General features: G+C 50.5%; 1 long non-coding RNA gene across 3 annotated transcripts in view; it reads left to right on the top strand.

The window, feature by feature from the left end:
• Positions 1-17,140, top strand: part of LOC139084082 (uncharacterized) — a 130,618-nt gene extending 113,478 nt beyond the window's left edge. For 2 of the 3 annotated variants that reach the window (XR_011541352.1, XR_011541350.1), the window contains 5 exons: positions 77-192; positions 13,433-13,647; positions 15,350-15,602; positions 15,881-16,071; positions 16,704-17,140. This is a non-coding gene — a long non-coding RNA (uncharacterized lncRNA). The remainder of the gene's footprint in view (positions 1-76; positions 193-13,432; positions 13,648-15,349; positions 15,603-15,880; positions 16,072-16,703) is intronic. The other variant, XR_011541351.1, reaches the window with a different exon arrangement.
• The last annotated feature ends 6,604 nt before the right edge of the window (positions 17,141-23,744 follow it).

The raw sequence follows: 23,744 nt of genomic DNA, 5'->3' as shown, positions 1-23,744 counted from the left end.
AGGGAGTTAAGTAGCAAACCGAAACAACCACGTGGAATGAAACATTCCTTCATTCATTCGTCCATTCATTTCATAGACATTTATTGAAGACCCAAGATGTGCCAGGTGCTGTGCTGGTTGTAGTGAATGTAGAGATAAAAGAAATCGTCCCTGCCCTCAAGGAGCCCGTGCTTTGGTGGAGGAGGAAGCTGCGTGAGTAGGGATAAGCGTGGATGGGGCAATGGAGGCAGGAAGCACAGGATGCTGTGGGGCGGAGAGGAGGGGTCGAGGACAAGGAAGGCTCCCCAGAGAAGGGAATGTCCGAGTGGGCCCCTGAGGATGAGCAGGCGTTGGTCAGCAAGCAGAAGCGGGGTGGTTGGTGGGGGAGGGAGAGCACTTTAGAGGGAACAGCATATATGTAATGCACGGGGGAGAGTAGGCTTGTCGCATTGGTGACTGAGCGGTCCTGCAAGGCTGGTACACAGAAAGGCTTAAACGTCAAGTGAGTGGTAGTGACTGTAAGGACAGGAATTCAGAAGAGGAGAGAGCCCTTTGGGAGAGCTCAGCAAAGTCTTCCTGGAGGAAGTGAGCTTCCAACTGCACGCTGAAAGGTGAGGAGAACTGGACTGGTGGGGATGAAGGAGAAAGGCACTTAGCTCTCAGGGGCTCCCCTTGCATCAGATAGCCAGGCCCTCCATGTTCTGGCCCCAGCCCTCCGTTAACTTTCTTTCCTGCTGACCCCCTTTGCATACTCTGCCTGGCGGGGCAAATGCAGCTGCTCGTAGCTCCCATGCTTTCCAGTATTCATGGATCATTCAGGTGGTCCCTTCCCTTGGAAGGACTCTGTTTCTTAATGGCAAGATCATAACCATGTTTCAAGATCAGGGATTCACAGGCCTCTTCCTCCATGCAGACTTTCTCCTCCCTGCCACCAGACAGTCTCTCCTTTCCCACTGAGAGTCCACAGCAACTTTCATAAGGGCTGTGTCTCTTCTCTGCAGCTCCCTCATGCTGACTGTTTCACAGTTAGCCACATAACCCACCTCACCTGCTGGATTGCAGAGCGGGGTCTTTGCTGGTCATCCCAATGGCTCCCTGGGCCTGGCACCAGGTCCGTGTGCAACCAGTGGTGGTTGAAAGAGAGAACCCCAGAGGCTGGGGGCCAAAGCAAGCTGAGGTGTGGAGATGGGAGCTGAGCCTGGCGTGAAGGGGTTTGGTGGGTCTGAATCTCTTGGCCCAGATCCAGAGAGGGAAGTAACCGTAGAGGAATGGTTATAAGTGTGTATGAACTCTTCTTGTGTGCATGGTATGGTGGACGCCTGGGCAAGATATACCGAGCAGCTCTAACGAGGAAAACCACCTCTGAGTGCGGGAAATGGGGTCCCACCTGACAGGTGAGGGTTTTCCTTGTATGCAAGTCACTACCCGCTATTCTACCTGTTGGCATTGGCCAGCTGGCCTCTTCGACCGGAATCCAGTGCCAAGTGGACAGCCCCAGCTGTGTAGGAAACTTAGCCCATGCCTCTTTTCATTTTGTCTAGCAGGCAAGCGAGCGCTTCCTTCCTTCCTTCATTCATTCATCCATCCAACAATTAATTAATGATGATGTGTGCACAGGTGCTGAGGTGCAGTGGGCAATCAGGTGGTTCCTGCCATTTATATTTGCTGTCATTATTTACTTTTCCTGAATATTTAGAAAGGTCTTTTTTTAAATGCCAGCCTTCTTCAGCTGTGCCACGGGGAGGGGACGTGGGTCCAGCCTCCTGCTAGAGTTTTAAGGGTGCGGAGGCAGGGGAATCGCCCCACTGAGCTGGGGAACTGTGAGGCAGGTGGCCCTCAGAGGGCGGCGGGGAAGTGCCTTGTCTGCCCATCCTCTGCTTCCTGAGCTCTTCTCTGCCAAACTTGGGGCACTCTGGGCTTGTCCTTAACAAGGGGCCTCTCCTTTCGTGAGGCAGTGTCATGGAGTGGCTAAAACAGGCTCTGAGATGGCATACCTGGGTTTGCCTCTTCCCATGAACCAAAGACTTAAGCTCTCTGAGATGGCATCTGCCTCACGGGGTGGGTAAGAGGATGACAAAGATGGCATGTGCCCTGCTCTGACCCATTGCACACCACAGTGAGTCTTTGATGAGTGATAGCTGTCATTGTCATTATATACAGGTGCAAAAGACATGGGGCCCTCTACTGTCAGGCAGGAGAGATGAGTAAAATGCAAAAGGACAAGTGCTGTCTTTCATTCATATAGAGCAGGTGGGTTTGCCTACTCTCTTCTGTACTCTTCTTGGCCCAGGCTTCAGTGGCCTTAGTCACACACACCAGGACCCTGACACAATCAAGGAGCTAAGTGGCTCGTGAGAGGATGGAACCCACAACCTCAGCATTGTCACAACCATAGTATACAGAGCTGGTGGGCAGCCCTGGATACCGTGCAGTCACATGGGCCTCCCTGCGTATGAGGCCCTCATAAAGGGGGTCTGGGGGATGGCTGGATTTCCTCAGCCTCCTCTCTCCAGCATCCTAGAGCGGGAGCTCCCTCCTCTCTCTTCCCAGGGAGCACCATCCATGGCCATCCCCATGGCAACTGTGATGGGGACCCTGTGCGGGGATAAGAGAGAGATGAGGAGGGAGAATGATCAAGAATTAGTTGTTTAGGGAAAGAAAAAAAGGAGGAAGAGGTAGAGCGGGAGGGAGAAAAGATAGGAAGGTGAAGGAGAGATGGAGGGGAGAGAAGGAGACAGAGAGAGAGGGAGGAGAGATAGAGGAAGAGAGAGAGGAGAGAAAGAGAGAGAGGGAGAGAGAGAGAAAGAGAGGAGAGAGAGGGAGATCGGAGAGGGAGGGAGACAGGGGAGAGATGGAGAGACGGAGAGACGGAGAGACGGAGATGGGAGAGAGGGAGAGAGAGGGTGAGAGAGAGACAGAGAAGAGTCTTTTCTTTGGGGAAGAATGGAAATTTAATCAGATCAGTTTTTATAGTGCAAATAGAAAATCAGTTTTAATAAAGCCAAAAGGAAATGCAAAACAGCCGCTTGAGATGGAGATTGTGTTCAACAGACAGCTCTTTAGGAGTAGCGAGTCTGGGACGTTTATTGTGCACAGACAGAGCAGGGAGGGGGATTTCTGGCTGCGTTTCAAATAGGCGCTGGATTTGGCGTAGGGGGTGGGCGATGAGCCCCTCCTCGGCCATCCTTCCCACCCCCGGGCCCATCTGTCCATCTGCCCAGGGAAGGAACTCTCCCAAAATGAGAAGGAAAAAGAAGGGGAGAGTGGGGACAACAGAGGCACCTCCCCTTGGGATGGGGGTTGTCCCCAGGCCTCCTGGCCAGCCTGGCCCACTCCTCCTGCCCATGACTGGACTCTGCCCTGCAGTGACACACCCACCCTTTTCAGCTTCTGATTCTTAATTATAGTTCTGGCCCAGCTCTTGGTTTTATTGCTTTCATTTATTATAAAAAGACCAGTGTCTATTTTTTGAAACGGCTATCTGGTCAAATCACAGTTGATAAGCAACAGTGAGCTGTCTTTTTAAGACAGGCCAAATTTATCACACTTAAAAAAAAAAAGCAAGCCTTCCATGGCCTATTAGGAAATTTCCCCCCTTTTCCCAGAGTGACATTTTAGTAAAAGGCTTTATTTTTCCCCTCAGCTTTCACAAAGCCATTGCCTTGAAAAAGAAAGAGAGGGAGGGAGAGCCCGACGCAGAGCACTTTTGAGGCTGTTCCATAAAATATATGGAGAGGGCATAGACGATAACAGGATCTGTCCTAATGGGGCTGTTAGCTCAGGAGAAAAAGAGGGGACCTCTGGCACGTGTTTGTCAGCTGTTATTTTTGTAATTAGAAGAGAAACCGCACTTTACATTTCGGAAACACAGCTATTTGAGGCTGCAACGAAGATACGGGGTCTGGGCCAGAAAGATGGGTTGGGAGGAGGTGGGATGAACAAGACAGGGAGGGGCGGGCCTGGTGGCTCCTGGGGTTAATTAGCTCATCTGTCACCTTCGAAGCTGGCTCACAACTAGAGAGGAGACCCTCAGGGTTCCATCAGTGGGCTCCCCTGTCCTTGCTGAGCACCCGGTATTCATGGAAACGGGATGAGGTAAAGCAGTGGACCGCCCAGGCTGCTGGGGGTGGGGGCAGGGTCCAGACAGCAATGTTCCAGTGGCTGCAGAAGCCTCTGACCAGCTGCAGGGACCAAGACAGGAGCTGGGGTGAGACCCTTCTAATGGCTCAGCTTATCCCTTGCTGCTTGCAAGCTTGGTTATAAAAAGAACAGAGATCCGAGAGAGGAGGGCGGGTCCCTGCTCCTCCTGCGTGGACGCGGGCATCCTTGGGAGCAGGCCTGTGGCCTGCAGACATGCAGCATCCGGGGCAGCTGTTGAGGGGTGCGGGATGGAGGAAAGCAGCAGGCAGCAGGAGGCTCACCTGCTGGACGCCAGGGCTCACCATGGACCTTCGCGCCCTCCTTGGCTCCATGCAACCCTCCCTGAAGGCTACTCCAGTCCTCCTTTGCCTCTTTCTTTTATGCTTTCCTCCCCAGCAATATTTCTCTCCCTGTCACTCTGAACAAGACAGCTGTAATTATTAAACAGCTCCCTCTCTTTTGTTGTGCCCCTGAGATTCGGTGCCCCAGAGGAGAGCTGTCGACAGTGGCCTCTTCCCCACTCTGCTTACGCCCGCCTTCCTTAGTGTGGAGGGCCTCAGGCCTGCACCACTCGGGTCTCCTTGTCTGCCTAATGGTGAGCACCAGACTCAGCAGCAACGCGCACTGACGTCTGCTACCTTGAGGTCCCAGGAGAGCTAGATGTGGAGGAACCTGGGCCGCAGAGATCAGGGGCCTGTTGGTGGAATGGAGAGGGCTTGGGCTTGGGAGTCAGAGGAAGCTGGTTTGAAACCCAGCACTACCATTAGCTAGATGAGTTTAGGAGAATTCTTGGACTTCTCCAGGCCTCGGTTTTCTCACCTGTAAGATGACACAGGCTTGTTGGGAGGATCAAATAAAACGAGGGAGGTAAAGCTTGTGTCCCAGAGCCCGGGACTCAGTGAGGGCTAGTCTCCCTGCCCGCATGGAGAGGCAGGTGGGAGATGCCTGCCTGGCATGTTCTGCGTCCCAGGGGCAAAGGCGTGGGCTCAGCAGGGCAGCATGCGTCATGGTAGAGCCAGGACCAGGAGGTCTAGGACTCCCAGTCCAGCATCCCTATGTTACCCCAGTGTCTCTTAATCTTCTAGATGTGTCCTGGGTAGGCCATTCCATTTCTGCAGGTCTCAGTGCCCTCTCCCAGATGATCTCCAAGGTGGTCCAGTTCCAAAAAGGCCAAGTCACATGAATCCATTCTGGAACTCTCTGGATCGTTAGACCTGTAAGGTCAAAACCACGCCTGGAGGCCAGACAGCTGAGCTGAGTCTCTCCCTTCCCCGTAGCCATCAGAGACTTGGATCGCCCAGCCTGGAAACCAGCTCTCACCTTATCTGAGGACTGTAACCCCAGCTCCCGGAGAGGAGGCATAGAGTAGGGCCACCAGCCACCCTGGTTGGCCAGGGCTGAGGGGTTTCCCACACGTAGGACTTGCTGGAACTGGGGAAGTCCTGGGAAAGCCAGGATGAGGTGGGCCCCCTAGGACGGGGCTCAAATTCAGGTCTGTAAATGGTAGTTGATGCTCTACTGTGGGCCAGGCACAGGGATACAGTAATGACAGAAACAAGCCTCACCTTGAAGGTGCTCAGAGTGCCGAGGAGGAGCAGCTGTGTAGACAGGTTACTTGCCCTACAGCGGGTGATGGGGGCTGACTGAGGCCTGTGTGAGGCCCAGGAGGCCCGGAGGAGGGCAGGTGAACTCCAAAGTGGTCGTGATGGAGGTGGGGTAGTCAAGAAGGCTTCCCAGATGAGGTAGTAGTTGGGGTTTTGAAGGCTGAAGAGATGTTAGCAAAGCTAGCAGAGTGGAAGGAGAGCTGAGATGGAGCTCAAGAGGCAGGGCCTGGAGGGGTATAAAATAACACAGTTAAGCTTAAGAGTAAAATGATGTGTAAGGGGGCAGGAGGGCAGGAGCTACAGAAGCTGGAAGGTAAGCTTTCCCTTTCTTTGCAGGCTGGGGATGGGGATAAGATGTGACTTGGAAGGAAGGAAGTCCTCAGGACCAGGCAAAGTTGGGATGTCCTCCCCACCTAAGGATGGAGACATAATTTCTATAGTGTGTCCTGGTTCCATCTCAGCCTTCCGAGGCCTATAAGAATGTTACAGGGCTGCTCCATGCCAGCACTGCTTGGCTCCCTGGCATGGCTGGGTGCCTGGCCCATGGCTGGAGGCCAGTGGCCCAGAGCCCAGGAAAGCCAGCTGGTGACAGGATAGAGTTGTCCCGACTTTGGCCAGCAGACTGGTGGGCTCTGACCCAGACTGTGATCCCTGCAGGACCTCCTCTTGGAGATATTTAGCCCTGCGAAGAGGAAGGATGCAGCTCTGGCTCTGCCGAGTGCCCGCCTCCTCTGTGCTCCCTTGCCCCAGTCACCAGCACAGAGAATCCAAGCACCCAGCCTCTGCAGGGTGGGGCTGGGCTAAGGAACCTGGCCAAGATGAATTCCACCTCCCTGGACCTTCCAGTCAAAGGGCCTGGGGTGCTTAAGAAGCCGTGGACCAGAGTCAGCCTGTGAGCACTGGCCCTCCACCTGTAGACAACACCCGGGGATGAGACTGTTCAATGAACAGAGCAATGAATGACGAGCGGGTAAATGCAGCTGAGTCCTTTCCCCGCCCCCCGTGGGAGAGAATGCATTGTCTCAGTCCATCTCGAATCCTTTCTGGAATAAAACAAGGTATTATAAACAACCACCCAGTCAGCCACCCAATCAATCAGCCACGAAGACTTCACCGGAAGCTTCAATGTGGCATTCCACAGGAAGGTACCCCAGGTGCCAGGCACGCTGTGAGGACCCAGGCATCTGGCTTCATTAGCAGCCCTTATCTCTCCTCATATGGTGGCAGTGCCCTTGGCCTTCAGAGATTTGTATCAGAGGCTCCCACACTTTGCTTTCCTGACCTACAACTGTTTACCAAAGGGGATGATTTTTTGGACCCAAGGCTAGAAATTGAATTCATATAGGATCTTAAAAAAAATAGAACGGAGGGAGGATGACAGTGATGACGGTATAATAATGCGTGTGTGTGAGGGAGCACATCCTTGGAGCCCAAGGTAGCAGATTTGGGGTGCAATTGGGGCCCTGTCACTCAACTGTAGTTCGGTCCCTTAGCGCCTCTGAGCCCTCCGCTCCTCCCCTGTGGAGTGGAACACTCGGTCCCTAGGACGTCTAAATTTCTGTTCCCTTAGCAGTTCTCCCCAATAGACTGAATTCCTTGAGAAAGGAGGCCTCCTTTTTTCCTGTCTTTGTATCCCCAGGGCCCAGCATAAAGTAGAAACTCAATAAATGTTAGTCAAATGAATGAATAAACGTTTGAATAACAAAAATACCTGCTCTCCCGACCTCTCTCAGGATTATTGGGAGGATCAAATGAGATAATGCACATGAAAGCACTTCGTAAATTGCAGAGCTCTATACAAATGCAAATCATTCACAGCTTTGGTGGAAATTATTATTCAAATTATTATTATTATTTTCACTGTGAAGGAGGACAGGAAGGAGAGGGCAATGGAATCGGTCCCTAATGGCGGGAGCTCGGCCTCCAGCAGTGGGCAGCGGGGCAGCCGTCCCCAGCCTGCCTAGAAGCCCCTTTGAGTCATCCTTCCGCAGGCTGCCTCCGGGTAAGGTGGGCCTGACGGCAGCTGCTTGGGCTGGGGCAGAAGTTGCTGTTGGCATCCTGCCCAGTGCGGGGATGGAAGCTACCAGCACATCGTACCCTGAACAAAATGAATTAAACGCCAGGCTCCAAATGAAAAAGGTTTTTTTTTTTCCCTCTGCTGCTTTAAAAAAAAAAATTAAGTGGAAAAGGTGGCAGTGCTAGAAATGTGGTGGTGGGAGAGAGAGAGAGAGAAACGCATGGCACCCCAAAATCCGGGGTTCACCTCATCTCCCCAGGCTGAGCTCAGGTTTCCAGCGCTATTATCTCGCCTCTTCAACCCCTGACCTTGGAGAGGGAGGGCGAGATGGCTGGGCAGCCAAGAGACTCGGAGCAAAGGCGTGATTGATAATTGGCGACTGTAATTCTATAATTCATCTCCCTGCACCGCAGTGAAATTAAAAGAGTTTAGGTTCCCAAGCATAATGATCATCAATTAAACGCCGGGAGATTTAGTGTCCTCATTTGAATTTTGTTTTATTTATTTAATTGTGTCTCTTGTGGGGGGAGGAGAGTGCGGGGAGTGGGGAACCGGCGGTGCGGGCCTGGGGCGCGCGGAGGCCGAGGCAGGGCCGGGGTCTCCGCAGCGGGGTCGCGCCGGGCGGCCCCGGGGAGGCGGAGGGTGGAGCGCGGCCCGCGGGGCGGCGGGCTCAGCGAGACGGGATCCATCATCCCGGGCCTAATCAGTTAACACTGATAAACTGCCAGCAATAACTGCCAATTGCGCCGCCGTCTGGAGCTGCCAGTTCATTCATTTAGGGAGTGCGGCGGCTCAAGGGGAAGCGCTCCCGACCCCCCCCCCCCCCCCCCCGCGTCTTCTCTGTCTGGTCTCCCGGAGGCATCTGGCGGAGGCGAAGGGCCACTGCCACTTCTGTGGGCAAGGGAAAGCCAATACTGGTCAGCTGCAGGGTGGCGGAGCAGGCTGCGGGGCGGAATCAGGCCTGGGCTGGGCTGGGCTGGGCTGGCAGGAGAGGCCCGCCTGGTTCTGCCGCCCGGCAGGCATGGAGATGATATCCGCTTTGAGGATGAATCTCCGAGGATGTTTCCCCGCCGAGCCGTGGGATCTCTTTGTGCAGGGCCACGGAAGGAAGCCTCAGCAATCAGGGTATCTCTTGCGGCGCTGCCATGCCGACGCTGTGACTCAGTTTCCAAGTCTGGAAAGGAAGGGGCTGGGCTGGGCGGCCTCTAGGGGTCCTTCTAGCTCTGCGGCTTGGCTGAAGCTGCTTTGCTGTGCTGGCCTGGAGGTGGGGTAACACACCCTCTGCCCTCCTTTCCACCCGTGGGAGTTTGGGGCTCCAAGTCTCTCCAGACGCCACCCTTCCACCTCCACTCTGAGCCCCTCCTCCCTCCCCACGGTGCTGTCCGTTTTTCTGGGTTGGTTCCTGCTGCGGTTTCCAGGCATACTGATTCCGACGACTTCTCACTTGCAATCAAGAAACTAAAAATAGAGCATAAAGGAGCTCTCCAAGGGGGTGGGTGGGGGTGGGCAGAGGACGAGGAAAGTGCTTGGTTCCTCCTGGGAATGCGACCTCATCAGCTCTACATAGGGAGTTAGAAATCCAATCCAGACCCCTGGCAAGGGGCGGAGTGTGGGATGGGGAGCCTTCCTGATCACCAAGTGGGGAGCCGGAGAGGATATTGTGTGGTGCTTGCCTGGGCAGTGGGGTTGGGAAGAGGGAGGGTGGGTGTTTTAGGTCCTTTGGGACGTCCCCAGAGAATGCCCTGCACAGTAGCTGCCCCCCTCCTGGGTGGGGTGTTGAATGAAAGCTGAAAACCGTAGACCTTGGAGGCCCACATAGGCACCAGAGGGCCTGTTTTGTAACTCATCTGCCAGGAGGGGGCGCCCTATTCTAATTTTAACAAAGGCATCTTGCGCCTGCTGAGCCTCTCAGAAAACTTGTGGAGACTGGTTGTGTAGTTGTCCTCTTGGGTTTGTAGACAAACAGGGCCCCCATCAGGGGTTTCTTCTTCAAAACCTCAGAAATGGTGTCTTTTGGATTGTAAGGAGTGGCTGTGGTCAACCTTGACGTGATAAGGTGGGCAACTTGAAGGCACTGAGGCTATGCTAGGAGTCGGCCCACAGGAGTGAGGGCTAAGAGGGAGTCTGGACTCTAGGGCAGCCAGTCCCTGAGCACAGTGCCCCACCTCTCCTGCAGAGCTCCCTGGAGCTCAAGCTCGGAAAGGTAAGTGGACTTGTGAAAATTCCTTAGCAGGGGGAGCGGGAGAGGAAGCCTGATTCTGGAGCCTGGAGCCCTAGGCGGCAGTTCTTTCTGTATTACTCCGTGCCCTTGGGCATGTTGCTTTTTTCCCTGAGCCTCAGTTTCTCCTCCTGTCTAATAGGATGCATTTCATAAAAGCTATGGGGTGGGGAGGGACTCTGTAAATGCAAAGGAGATCATAGTTACAAGTTTCATCTCTCATCCATGAAAACAGGCAGCAGCCCAGCTTTATCTTCTATGGGGCACTCGGACGCAGGCCTGTATCTCCGCCCTTGTCTGGCGTTGCCTCGCAGGCCCCTTTCTCACATGGGGTATGTTTAGGACCCATGATGCTTCCCCTCCTAGGGGTGCAAGGGAAATGGCTGATATTAGAATCCAGAGACTTGCCATTTTTTTGTACCACTGATTCAAATCAAGATACTGTCTTTCAGTCTCCTCTCTGTCTTGCTGAATTTGTTCCAGTTCCCTTACCAAGCCCATCTTGATTGAGAGAGAGTTGGTCCTTGAAAACGCAGTGATTTCTCCAGTGAGGGAGGGCTGAGCTGTGGGGAGCCAGGCCCCACAGTGTGGGGGGCGGGCACCTGCACCCGGGGATGAGCCCATCCTGGTTCCTCAGTCTCATCTGCAAGGCTGACTCCTTGTTTCTAAAAGAGCCCCTCTCATCAGCCCTTCCTTCAGGAAGGCTGAGGATGTTCTGGGTTGATCCAAGGAGAGAAGCAGGTGACCCCAGCTCCCAGGGAACCCACCTCCCTTTATAAGTCATCATGTTTTGTCCGGCGCCCAGGCCGTCCACCCCACAGTGTCCTCTCTTCCCTGGCTGGCCTGCTGTCGAGGGCCGCTCTGCAGCTCCCGGCTATGGCTTTGGCCCCCCTGGGCAGGGCAGCAAGTGTATTTGGGATGAGGCACTCCAAGGGTCAAGGACTCTACGATTTTCTGTGTGGAATCTGTAAAAGCACCAAGCCCAAGTGGGCGTGAAACCCAACAAAGGCTTTTTAAAATTACCATGTGCTGTCCTTTTCTGTGATTACAAAAAGAATACATATTCATGCTCAAAAATTTGGAAAATAATACAGAAAAGCATAAAGAAAAAAATTCATCCATATTCCACTCCTCAGAAGCAACCACTATTAATATTTGAGGAGTATCACCTTGCTGCCCTGCCCTGTCTCTCTGTCCCTTTCTCTCTGTCTTTTAATACGAATCTCATGCAGTAATACTTTTTTGTCACCTACTTCCTAACACTGTGTTGGGAGCACTTCTCCACACAACAAACGCACAAAAACGTGTAGCCAGGTGTTTGGCCTGGAAACGTGGGAGAGCGGGCTCTCAGAGGAGAGCTCAGCACTGACAGGTCCAGGCTCCCTCCTGCTTCCAGTGATGACAGAGGACCGCAAAATCCATTGGCTGGAGGGGTAGCCTGAGAGAAGGGGCTGTGTGCCCCAAGGATGTCTCAGGAGCACGCCAGACTGATCCTGCTGCCTCACCGGAGGTCCGCCTCACTGTATCGTCTTTCCTCCTGCATGTGTTCTTGCCCCAGCCATGCAGGCCAGCGGGAGGCAGAGATAGGTTCGAGGTGGCAAGTCTGTGGAGGCTCAAAATCACAGGAGAAATGTAGGGACTGCCCCTTCAGTTCCTTAGAGTGGGGTGGAGTAGAGAGGTTCCCCCCTTAAGGGACAGGCTTGAGAAATGACAGTAACAAGGAAGTGGGTCCCCTTTAACTGCAGAGCTGTGGTGTAGCTCAGTAGGGCTGCCTCTGGGGCCCTCAGCCTGTCCCGAGGCTGAGCACGTAGTTCCGGGATCTTGATTTGGAGGCCCTGCCTGCACCCGTTGCCCGTCTGGTCAGCACAGCACGCTGGGTTCACCTTCCGTAAAGCATTCCCACTGGGTCCTCCGACTCCTGAGCCCGCAAAAGCCTGTCTCCCCTCTACCTGCCCAGACCTTTTTCTCTCTTCAAACATAGCTTAAGGTGCTCGTCTTTTAACAACAAACCGTGCTCCCCCCCAAATAACCCAATTAAAAAAATGGGCAAAGGAGTTGAATAGACAATATACAAATGACCAAGTATATGACATTTTCAGCATCACTAATCATTTAAGAAATGTGCATGAAAACCACAGTGACATATCACCTCATGCCCGTTAGGATGGCCACTATCAAAAAGCCAGAAAATAACAAGCATGAGGAGGGTGTGGAGAAATTGGAACCCTTGTGATCTTTAGTGGGATTGTAAAATGGTACAGCTGCTCTGGAAAACAGTATAGTGGTCCCAAAATAAATATAGAAAACAGAATTACCGTTTCATCCTGCAATTCCAATTCTGGGTACGCATCTGAAAGAATTCAAAACAGGATTTCAAAGAGATGTTTGCACACTCGTGTTCATAGAACCGTTATTCACAATAGCCAAGAGGTGGAAAAAACCCCAATGTCCATTGATGGATGAATGGACAAACAAAATGTAGTATATGCATACAATGGAATATGATTCAGCCTCAGAAAGGAAAGAAATTCTGACACATGCTACCACGTGGATGAACCTGGAGGACATTGTGCTAAGAAACAAGCTGCAGAAAGACAAATACTATATGATTCCACTATACGAGGTCTGTAAAGTAGTCAAACTCGCAGAAACGGGAGGTAGAATGGTGGTTGCCAGGGGCTGGGGAGAAGGAAATGAGAGAGCTGTTGTTGGCTGGGTGCAGAGTTTTAGTTCTGCAGGATGAAGAGAGTTTTGGAGATCTGTTGCACAACAATGGAATATATTTAACATGCTGAATCGTACATTTAAAAATGGTGAAGATGGTAAATTTTATGTTACGTGTATTTTACCACTACTGAAAAAAAAGGATGCCCTTCCTGCCTTGTCTGGCCAGCGCAGCAAAGAAAGAGATTCCCCTTTTCAGAGCCCCAGTGTGTTTGCACTTTCTACAGCCAGGCCCCTAAACTGACTTGTTATCTTTTTATGTGTTCACATTTGTGCTTCCTTTCAGACAAACTCTTTGAAGGCAGGGATAAAATCTTACCTCTCTCTTTTCCTCATGGCGCCCAACACAACACCTGAAACATAATAGCAGCCCAATTAACATTTGCTGATTGACTGAATGATCACGTCCCTTGATAAATTTTGGACTGTGGCTGGTAGGGTGATGGATAGAGGAGAGAGCAAATAGAGGAGAAAGATAGACAACAGTGCGGGGTTTGAGTCTGTTTTCCACACATTGCCCAAGAATTGCTTCCGCTGACTTATTGTGATGCACACTCACCTACCAGTTTTACACGTACCTGCAGATAATGAGATTGGTGGAGTGGAGAGACCATGGGCTCTTAATCTTCAGTTAGGGTTAAACCTAAGGAGATGGTGTTTTGGACTCTTTCTGAGGTTTTAAACTAAAAAATGTTGGGAGGCATTAACCTGAACCACTTGGGACATGTACCCAATTTTACTTTTCTTTAGAATTCCTAGAGAAACGGATTCACAACTCTCCTCAGGAACACAGATCAGTGTCTTAGAACTCTTCTGCCGGGAAAATTCTTCCTGACCTCTCACCCCCATCCCTGTGGCCAAGATGTCGACTTCCCCACTGAAAGAGGGATCCCTCCCCTGGACGGTATCCCTTGTAGGTGCTTTTACAAATTGGACTTCAACAGAAGAAAGATCCCTCACATTAGGTATCTGTAATTTTCTCTTTGTAGGGTGGTTCCTCTGCTAAATTAATTGTCTAGTTCTCTTGAAAAGCAATCTTTTCCCCCAGTTCATGTTCCGGTTTTGACCTAACATTGCGATTCTTGGCCTTTTGAAGGGGATTTGCTTCTAGTGGGGAATTAAATTTCCATAGCAACGCGGGCAGCCATCTTGAAAGCGCTCTCCACCAGCCCCATCTCAGCCCTAGCCCCCACCAACCCTGGTGGTGGTTTGCTTGGTTGTGAGCTGTGTGTATATTTATTCTCATTTAAGTCAGGTCGGACAACAGCAGTGGCAGCTCAAATGACTAACGGGATGAACAGAAATACATGAAGGAGCCTGTCTGTTTTGAGTCCTGTGGGCCCTGGGCTCCTGAGGAAACATTGCTATTTACCTTTTAGCTTCACAGCATTTTTTTTTTTGCAGCTGGGGACTGGAGGTTTTCATCTTATTTCTGAATTACCTGGGCCTTTTTCTCTAAGCGGGGCACCCTGCTAAGCTTGAAGCAGGAGACAGGCCTGAATCCTAGCTTTGGGGCTATGTCTGTTTGTTGAAAGTTTATTATTTATGTCTGTTTTTAAGTAAACCATAAGAAGTGTGAGGCTTGTCTTTTTTCAGACACACCACTCAGCTCCCTATCAGTAATTCTGGAAGGATCTTTGTGGACTATGGAATCAATTCCAAACTCGATCACATGGCACTCAAGGCCCTCAATTTGCTGGCCTCAGCTCAGTCTTAATTCCCTCACTCCTCCTTGGGTTCCTACCCTCCTGCCAAACAGGATGTTTGCATGTTGTCAGAATACACCCAACATTTATCACCTCTCTGCCCTGTGCCCGAGGGCTTGCAACATCCTTTCTCACAACCCATCTGTTGAGGTTCTGCTCCTTTTTTAAGGCAGGGCTTCCCAAATGGTGAGCTGTGAAGTATTCATTCCCCTTAGCCCTGAGGACTGCCACATGGGGCTGGAGCTGCCACGGGAAGCCCTCTTGGCCCACACCCCCATCCATGGCAGCGTTATCCATTTGTCCCGGTGAGCCAGCCAGTTGTTACCATTTTCTGTGTCCAGAAAAGATTAGAAAGCACTGCTTTAAGGCCCAGCTCCATGCTGCCTCCTCCAGACCCTCCAGCCAGAAGGCTCCAGGCCTCTCTTGGACGGCTCCCCCCTCCTTCTGGAGTGTCTTACGGTCTGCTTTGTATGGTGGGTATATATTGCTTTTCTAGAGGCATCCTCCCTGCTTCCCTTCCCCCAAGGACTGGAAGCTCTTTGAGAATTCTGTTCTTGTTTCGTTGCTCACAGTGCCTAGAACTTGTCTTGCGTGGACGTGGGACTCCTTAAATGGCTGCTGATTTGAAATCCAGAGCTTCTGTAGCCGCAGATTGTCCTCCAAGCCCAGCTCTCTTTGATGTGCTGCTCTTACTCCAACGACTCCACGACTCTTCAAAATATTTCAGGAGTTTCTTTTCTAGAATTACTTTCAGAGAAGGTTTATGAGCCAAAGAATAAAACTAGTCTCTTTTCTTTAGAATCAAACAACGTGTATTTAATTTTCATTTTGTTGCCATTGTTAGTCAACAAATATTTATTGAGCCCCAGGCACAGAGTTGTTTTTTTAAAATTTAATATAAACTACTCGTCTACCTTATTGGCAAGATTTGGCTTCAAATAAGCTTGGTTTTTTTTCCCAGAAATCGAATCTACTCTCCAAACATTAAAGGTTTACTATCTTGGAGGAGATTCACAACAATGAAAGCAAGGAATACAAAACTGCAAAAAAACAAAACTTAAACCGAAAAAACAGAATAAATGCAGAGGATTCACTGGAATCAACGCAGAGCCCCCCAAAGCATCATGTTGCAAGGGCCAACATTAACCGGAACACGTCAATCCCGGAGTGTTAAAAGGACGAAGTCTCCCTGGTTTATGTCACACCTTGTACAGGTATGTCAGAGAATGTGCAGAGAATGATGGACTAACACAGTCGTTAGACTATGCCATTTGAAGCCAACTGATGCTGCTTATGTCCTGGCTCTGTCGCCTACCAGAGGGGCCAACTTGGGTAGTCATTTAAAGTGTCTGGTAGTTTCTCGCCTATATGATGGGGGCATGGTGTCTACTTCATAGGGCCGTTGTCAAGATGAATGGTGACTGTGACACCCAGATATTCTGATTTCAAAGAAAACATCTACCAACATTTTGGATTATTATTTTTTTCCCAGAGAATAGAAGGGCTAAGGAATAAATTGCTGCCTTCGACCTTTTGGAGACTTACATTGCAGACCGGGTTTTAAGATGTTCTCTGATCCCCTGAAGAAAATAGCAGAAGACCTGGCATTTGGTTGCTGTAGAAATGAGATGGGCTGGATCTCATGAAGAACCTCCCCTGAAGATGAGGCAGATGGGTGGATGAGTAAAGAAGACTGAGAAATCGTTTATTGAGAAGCAGGACCTTAGCTGGCCGAGTGCATTAAAGCAATTCCTGATTTCTCCCACAGAGTAGCTATTGGGAAGACAATGGGAACCTCCTTCTGAGCAGTGGGCTCAGAGAAACGTGATTATGCCAATAGATATGTTTACTTTCTATCTGCCAGGCCCTTCACACAAACCCACTCACTGAACCCTAGGAGGTGCCATGATGGTCCCTGTTCTATGGATGAGGAAAAAAAGGCTCAGAGAGGCAAGAAATTGACCAAGGTCATGTAGCTAGTCTGCAGCAGAGGCAGGATTTGAACTACCTTAGCATCCCAGCAGCCTCATCACTTCTTGATTCTATCTACTTTAAGAATTTGCAGATTTGTCCAAATGAATTAATTACTTACTTATCCCAATTATTGTTTATCCTCCTCTGCCAGTGTTTAGGCTCCACAAGGTCAAGATCTTTTGTCTTTCTTATTAAAGGCTGAATCCCTAGTACCTAGAACAGTGGGAGCACACATCAGAGGTGCTTAATAAATGTTTGTTGACTAAATGAACTTAATACATTTGTAATATATTGCTTTTTTTAACCTTCCTTTTCTTTCTTTCTTTTTTTTTTTTAGTGAGGAAGATTGTCGCTGAGCTAACATCTGTGCCAATCTTCCTCTGTTTTGTATGTGGGACGCCACCACAGCATGGCTTGATGAGCAGTGTGTAGGTCTGCGCCCAGAATTTGAACCCATGAACCCTGGGCCTCTGAAGCGGAGCCTGTGAACTTAACCACTATGTCACCTGCCGGTGGCTCCGCTGCCTTGCTTTTTTTTAGCACATTGCTTTTTAGGAGTTTTGATTTGTGTGTCCCTGGGCCTCCTGACTGCCCTGTGTTGTGCAGGTAGATTTCAATCAGTGTTATTGATCAACATCCCAACTCTATTCCAGGGAAAGCACATTCCCAGTCTAAAGCCTGCTTTCCGTGGGTACTTTTCTTCATTAGAGGCCATCATAAGCCTCAGAAATCAACTCGTCTCAGAGTTGTCATGATAAATAAGGCCTGCAGACATGACTTTCTGGTGTTTGTTTCATTTTTTTACTCTTCTCTTGGCAGCTGTGCCCTACCCCTGTTGTTTAACACACCGCTGTTCAGTCATCTAATTTCCTTCCTGGTCCCTAAACGGAGTTACATGATTCTAGTTAACTGCCTCATTTTACAGTGGGGGGAACTGAGGCCCAGAGCAGGGTGGTGACTTGCCAATGGTCATGTAGCTGGCAGAGCCTGGAATCGAGTGCTGACCCACCTCCTGGTCCAGTGTGCTTCCTCCTCCACTGTGTGCCCTGGGCAGGAATGCCTTGTCTGAACAGGGATGAAAACGGATGCCATTGGTCCCGGGGATGGTGAGTTTGGGGTGACGGGACACAGAGGAGTTGAATGGTGACAAGCAGCTCTCCCATTCTGCACCACCACGTAACCACTATCCTCATTGGAAACCCCTTCAAATGATGGTATTTTCAACAAATGGGAGAGAAGTAGGTCTTTCTCTTTCCCTCGCCCCACCTCCCATTGTAATTAGTTGTCAAAAAATTTTAGATGGAAGGGGGAATGCTCGGGTCCTGATGAGATGATACAGCAAAGATTTCATTTCATCTTGAATTTGACATTAAGCTTTAATAGTCTCAAGGACAAGAAGCCAAGAGATATCAGATGTAATGAGATAAAGCAAAGTTTCTCTGACAGCAAATTTGATCACAAATGGGCTCCGAGATTGCTTCTTTGATATAAATGAAACATAATTCATCTTCCTGGGCCCCAACTGGGCTTTCAGGCTGGGGATAAGGCTGGCATCTCTCTTGGCTGACAAGGGGCAGCACAGGGACGCGGTGGAGGCTTCGCCGGACCCTCCCAGGCAGTGGAGCCGCTCTGTAGGACGAGACGGAACAGGCTGCCGGGAGCTGGAGAGCATCGTGAGGTTTCAACCAGCGGCGGGGACACCTCTGCTCGAAGCTGCCTTTGACTTGGGAGGTTCTCCTCAAGCTGAGAATGGCAAAGACGATGTCAAACAGGGTGGGAGCCCTCACAGGTCTGGACCCTGTGGGAGACTGCTTTTTGGATGATTTCCTGTTTTGGGCATGAGACGGGCACAGCAGCTGCTTCTTGAACACCCCATTCATTCTCCTCTGCAATGTCTTCTTGACACAGTTCCTTCCTTTCCACACCTCCTACGGCTGCCCAAATTCAGACAGTGTGGCGCCGAGGGGGAGACAGGGTGGAGGGGCTGGGGTGGAGGGCTCTAGCCTCCCAGTCTCCATCAACTCCCCACTGGTTTTTTCAATCTTGCATAAATTACCATGTTAATGCCTTCAGGGCCTGCCCCGCCCTTTCCAAAGATTGCCTCCCTCAGCCTGTCTTATGCAGAGCTACTGCAGGTGTGCTGGGCCAGCTCCTCAGGGTCCAGTCAGGGCCACTGCCACAGCCTCCCACTCGGCCTCCGTGCCTCCAGCCTTTGCCCCTTCTGATCCCTCCTCCTCAGACTACAAACCTGTAGATACTTTAGGATAGATGACTTAACCTGATGTCCCAAGCCCGTTTTTAGCGCAGCCTCCCGCAGGTCCTGAGCATCCCCTTCGTGGCCACAGTGGGGGAGAGCACTCCCAGAGCGAACCACACCCTCCTCGTGCTTTTGCTCCTGCAGTCCCCTCAGGAAGCCCTTCCCCTCCTGCTCAAACACTACTCACCCTCCTTCAGTCTCTGAGAAACCTTCTCTCCCCGGCTCCACCAGCCCCACTCCTCTGGGTTCCGGGGCCCCTGATGACTCAGGGTCTCTCTTCCTGGTCTTACTGCAATTCCTGCATGGATCTGTCTCCTTTTCCAGGCCAGGAGCTCCTCAGGCCATGTCTCGTTGATCTTTATATATCCCTGGGTATATCACGGTGCCTGGCGCAGAGCAGGTACCAGTGAGGATGTATTAGATGAGAACGAATCCTGGCTCACAGCATGGCCTTCTGGGATGCACCTGGCTTAGTTTGGCTGATAACCCTCCCCTGGTGTTACGAGAATCAGAATGCATGCGTGCATATCTCTCTGCCCAAATGGAACAAATACAGCAAACACAGCAATTCAAACTAAATAACTTTGTCCAAATTCTCCTTGATTGAGGTCTTGGGATTGCAAAATTGGGACCAGATTGAAGACAGAAGATCTGCTGACATCATCTTCTCCTTTTTGCTGGAGGCCCAGAGTGAGGGCTCAGGTTGAGGCGTCTTCGCCTTTCTCAGCTGAGGATAGCCTGAACACCTGATGGGGAGGGAGCTCTCCTTGGAGAGGGAGTGTTGAGTTTGGCATTACTTGGGCTATACAAATGTGTGGCCAGGGGAGCTGTGCTAGAGCAGGGTATGCATGAGAGATGGGCTGGGTCCAACCTGGGAGGCAGAAACAGAGTTGGGGGGCAAGGACTGGTGTACTAATTCAAGGGAAACGTGGCTTTGAGAGCTCTGGGTCCATCAGAAATGTAGATTTAGCCCAAATATCCACCAACAGATAAATGGATAAACAAATTGTGGTATATTCATACAATGGAATATTATTCAGCCATAAAAAGAAATGGAGTAGTGATACATGGTACAATGTGCTAAACCTCAAAACCATCATGCTAAGTGAAAGAAGCCATAGAGGTCATACATTGTATGATTCCATCTCTATGAAATGTCCAGAATAGGTGAATCTATAGAGACAGGAGGCAGATCGGTGGTTGCCAGGGGCTGGGAGGAGGGTGTATAGGTAAGGGGTTTCCTTTTGGGGTGATGAAAATGATTTGGAACTAGACAGAGGTGGTGGTTACGCAACACTGTGAATGTACTAAATTGTTCACTTTAAAATGATGAATTTCACGTTGTATGAATTTCACGTCAATAAAAAAATTACAGGTAAACAAACAAACAAACAAACAAGGGAATGTAGGCTTAGTTCTGGGGGATCTGGGTAAATTCTGCCAGGTGTCTTTCTTATCATCCTGAGCTGCCTTATGACACTGCCCACATATATGTGTGGTTATCTACGAGGGCTGCCACTCTGCCCAACTCCAGGGACACCATTGATGTGATGGTCCAGGTGGATGGAACATGGTGGGCATGTGTCCACCCTTGGGTGTCGTTAGGTCTCTGGCCAAGAGAGACGTATGGCAGAAGCTCCAGGCTGGCCTCCTGCATCCGTGTCTCATGCTCGCATGGCACAATGTGATTTATTTCCCTCTCTGCAGCTGCTAACCAAGGGAACTAACCACTGATTATCAGGAGGAGCTGGTGGGTGGAAAGAGGGTCTCCCCATCTGTGGCATCACGCCCCATCCCTGCCATCCTTCCTGTCTCCCAACACAGTGGTCGTTGCCAGTGCTCTTGAGATAGAGTAGGCAAGGGAGGAGGAGAAGACCCTAGGTGATGACAGAAGAGACCCAAAGTCATTATTTTAATGGAGTCGTTGGCTGTGCTTCCACATCTCCTTACCAATGTCATTAGAATTAATTTGATTGCATGCTCTCCCTCTTCTCTCTCTCTCCTTTCTCATCACAAATGACTTTCCTCATGGATATGTTACCCTCAGGCATGACAAGCTTCCACCTGTTGGGACCTTTGAGGCAATGAAGACCATGTGCAGGAGCTCCTGCTCACTCAGAGCTGGCTGCAGAGGCCTCCTCCTTCTGGACATCAGCCTCCTCTTGCTCTCAGGACACTGGGGTTGGAGAGGATCATAAATGGCTTCTAGCCTTCTCTCTGGTAGTGTCTCCCTAAGGAACTTAAGAAATACTGTGTCCTGCTTTCATCAGCCATAATAAAATTTAGGGACAATAGCTGTGAAGAATTTTGCTTTGCTCCTTAATGCAGAAATCTTTTTTTTTTCTTTTGAGGAAGATTAGCCCTGAGCTAACTGCTGCCAATCCTCTTCCTTTCGCTGAGGAAGACTGGCTCTGAGCTAACATCCATGCCTATCTTCCTCTACTTTATATGTGGGATGCCTGCCACAGCATGACATGCCAAGTGGTGCCATGTTCGCACCCGGGATCCAAACTGGTGAACCCTGGGCCACCAGAAGCGGAATGTGCGAACTTAACCACTGCGCCAACGGGCTGGCCCTCTTAATGCAGAAATCTTAAGCCACATGGAATTCTCCACCCTAGTAGTAGACTTCCCTCTCACTCAATCCTGGTCTTACAGTCCAGAAGCTTTCGAGAGAATTTCGTAAGGGCTGTGGGTTGACCTGCGCACCTGTGGAGGGGTAGAGGGAGGTATCAGCGAGTGTCGGACACTCTGCCAGAGGCCTGGCCTCAGAGGGAGGGATCTGTAAGGAGGGTGAAGATGCCTTTGCACTAACAGCGATTGTCTAGCAGGGGAGGCCCCCACCAGTTCTTGACGCTGTCTCCTCAGAACTGCACTCACAGAGACTACAAGGGAGAAGGGAGCTTTCTGGGTTCTGGGCAAACTCCTACTTCTCCCCACCACAGACTTCCTTGGGCAGCCTGAGAAGCCTGCCCACATATTGTCCTTCTGGGAAGACCCCATGGAAAAGTCCCTGGTGTGTTTGCTAACTGCCAGTTTGGGTTTCCAGAGGGTTGGAAATAGGGAGCACATGGCAGCCACAAACGGCACCCACGGTTATCCTTTGCCGACTGCACTGCGGGCACCTGCCCGGCCTGACGGTCTTTGCAAGATCGGGCTGATTCTGGAATCTGTGGGTTGGACATTGGGTGGCCGCACTCCTCCAGCAGACCTCCTCTGGTTTCTGCATCTGGACGAGTGCCTTCGGGAGGCCACCTGTTCCGCATTTGCAGAGGGCAGGCTGAGGGTCATGCCTTGCAGAGGCTAAAGGGGAGAAGTAGACTGCGGCAGTGTGCTGGAGGAAATGGAGCCCAGGAGAGAGTCTGAAACCTGATGGAGCCCTGCCCTGCCCCCTGTCTAGCTGTAGGACCTTGGCCAAGTCATGTTCCGTTTATGGGCTGTATTAGTTGGCTCTAACTGCTGTAACAAAGTACCACAAACCGGGTGGCTTAGAACAACAGAAATTTATTGTCCCACAGTTCTGGAGACTAGAAGTCTGAGATCAAGGTGTGGCAGGGCTATGCTCCCTCTGAAACCTGAAAGGAGGGTCCTTCCCTGCTTCTTCCAGCTTCTGGAAGCTCCAGACATTCCTTGGCTTGTGATAGCATCACTCTAATTTCACACGGCATTCTCCCTATGTCTCTTCACATAGCCTTGCCTCTGTGTCCACATTTCCCCTTTTCTTAAAGACACCTGTCACATAGGATGAGGGCCCCCCCAATGACCTTATTTGAACTTTATCTCTGTAAAGACTCGGTTTCCAAATAAGGTCACGTTCTGAGGTGCTGGGGCTTGGGATTTCAACGTATCTTTTTTGGGAGACACAATTCAGCTTGTAACATGGGCCTTGGTCTCCTTACCTGCAAAATGAAGGTTGAACTAGGGTCCCCTCCAACAGGGACCTTCTGTGATCCTATGCCACCTGCCAGAAACTTTTCCCCTTTTTTTTTTTTTTTGCCAATGTAGATAAAAGAAAATCTAAATTTCCAACCAGAAGAAAGGAAGGGTTTTTCATAAGTGGTTGTCAAACTCTTAGAATCCCCTGGGGAGTGGGTTACAATGGCAACATTCTCGTCCCAATCCCAGAGATTCTGATCCAACGGGATCCTGAGGATCTGTATTTTTACAAGCTCCCCACGATCCTGATGCTGATGGCCCTCAAAACTCAGTTTAAGAAATTCTGCTTTTCACAATATATATGTACCTCAAAACATCAATTTGTACACCTTAAATATATACAGTTTTGATTTGCCAATTATACGTCAATAAAAATGGAAAAAAAGAAGGGCTGGCCCCGTGGCATGGTGGTTAAGTCTGGTGCACTCTGCTTCAGCAGCCAGGTTCGCGGGTTCGAATCTCCAGCGCGGACCTACATCACACATTAGACCATTCTGGGGCAGCGACCCACACACAAAATAGAAGAAGATTGGCACAGATATTAGCTCAGGGTAGATCTTCCTCAAGCAAAAAAAAAAAAAAAGGAAGATTGGTAACAGATGCTAGCTCAGAGCAAATCTTCCTTGCCAAAAATAAAAAAAAGAAAAGGAAAAAAAGAAATACTGCTTTGCCTCTTGGTCCAGACTCAGGCACTGTCCTCACCTAAGAGGTGGAATGTAGAAAATGGGATAGACAGCTGGAGGAAGAGTCATCTGAACTTAGCCCCCAGTACTTTGGATCCACTGCCCAGGACTTAGCTATGGTCCCACACAGACAGACCGGAAGCAGGGGAGGCTCCCCAGTAGGCATGCTACCCGGGGTCTTCTCTCAGGTCCCAGGGAGAGAACCCTGGCCGCATGAAGTGGGCAGAGCCCCCATCACCTCAAAGCCTGTGACAAATACCTGTCATTATCACTGAGAGGAGTAAGTCACGTTTTGCAGTCCCAGGTATTTTTTCTTAATTAGTGAGACGGGGCTGATCTATTTGTTAACTAACAGATGGAGGCGCATGTAATAATGCGGTTTGCTTTATTTATATTTGACAGTGGTGGATTTCTGGAGGAACGTCTGGAGAGGCAGGCACTGCCTGAAGAGGGGCTGGGATAATGATGTGATGGGACGATGAGTCATCCTGGATGGAGACCCTCAT

This window comes from Equus przewalskii, chromosome 6 (assembly GCF_037783145.1).
Source record: "Equus przewalskii isolate Varuska chromosome 6, EquPr2, whole genome shotgun sequence".
NCBI lineage: Eukaryota > Metazoa > Chordata > Mammalia > Perissodactyla > Equidae > Equus > Equus przewalskii.
Note: the sequence above shows the minus strand (reverse complement) of the source record. Positions and strands in the feature narration are given on the sequence as shown.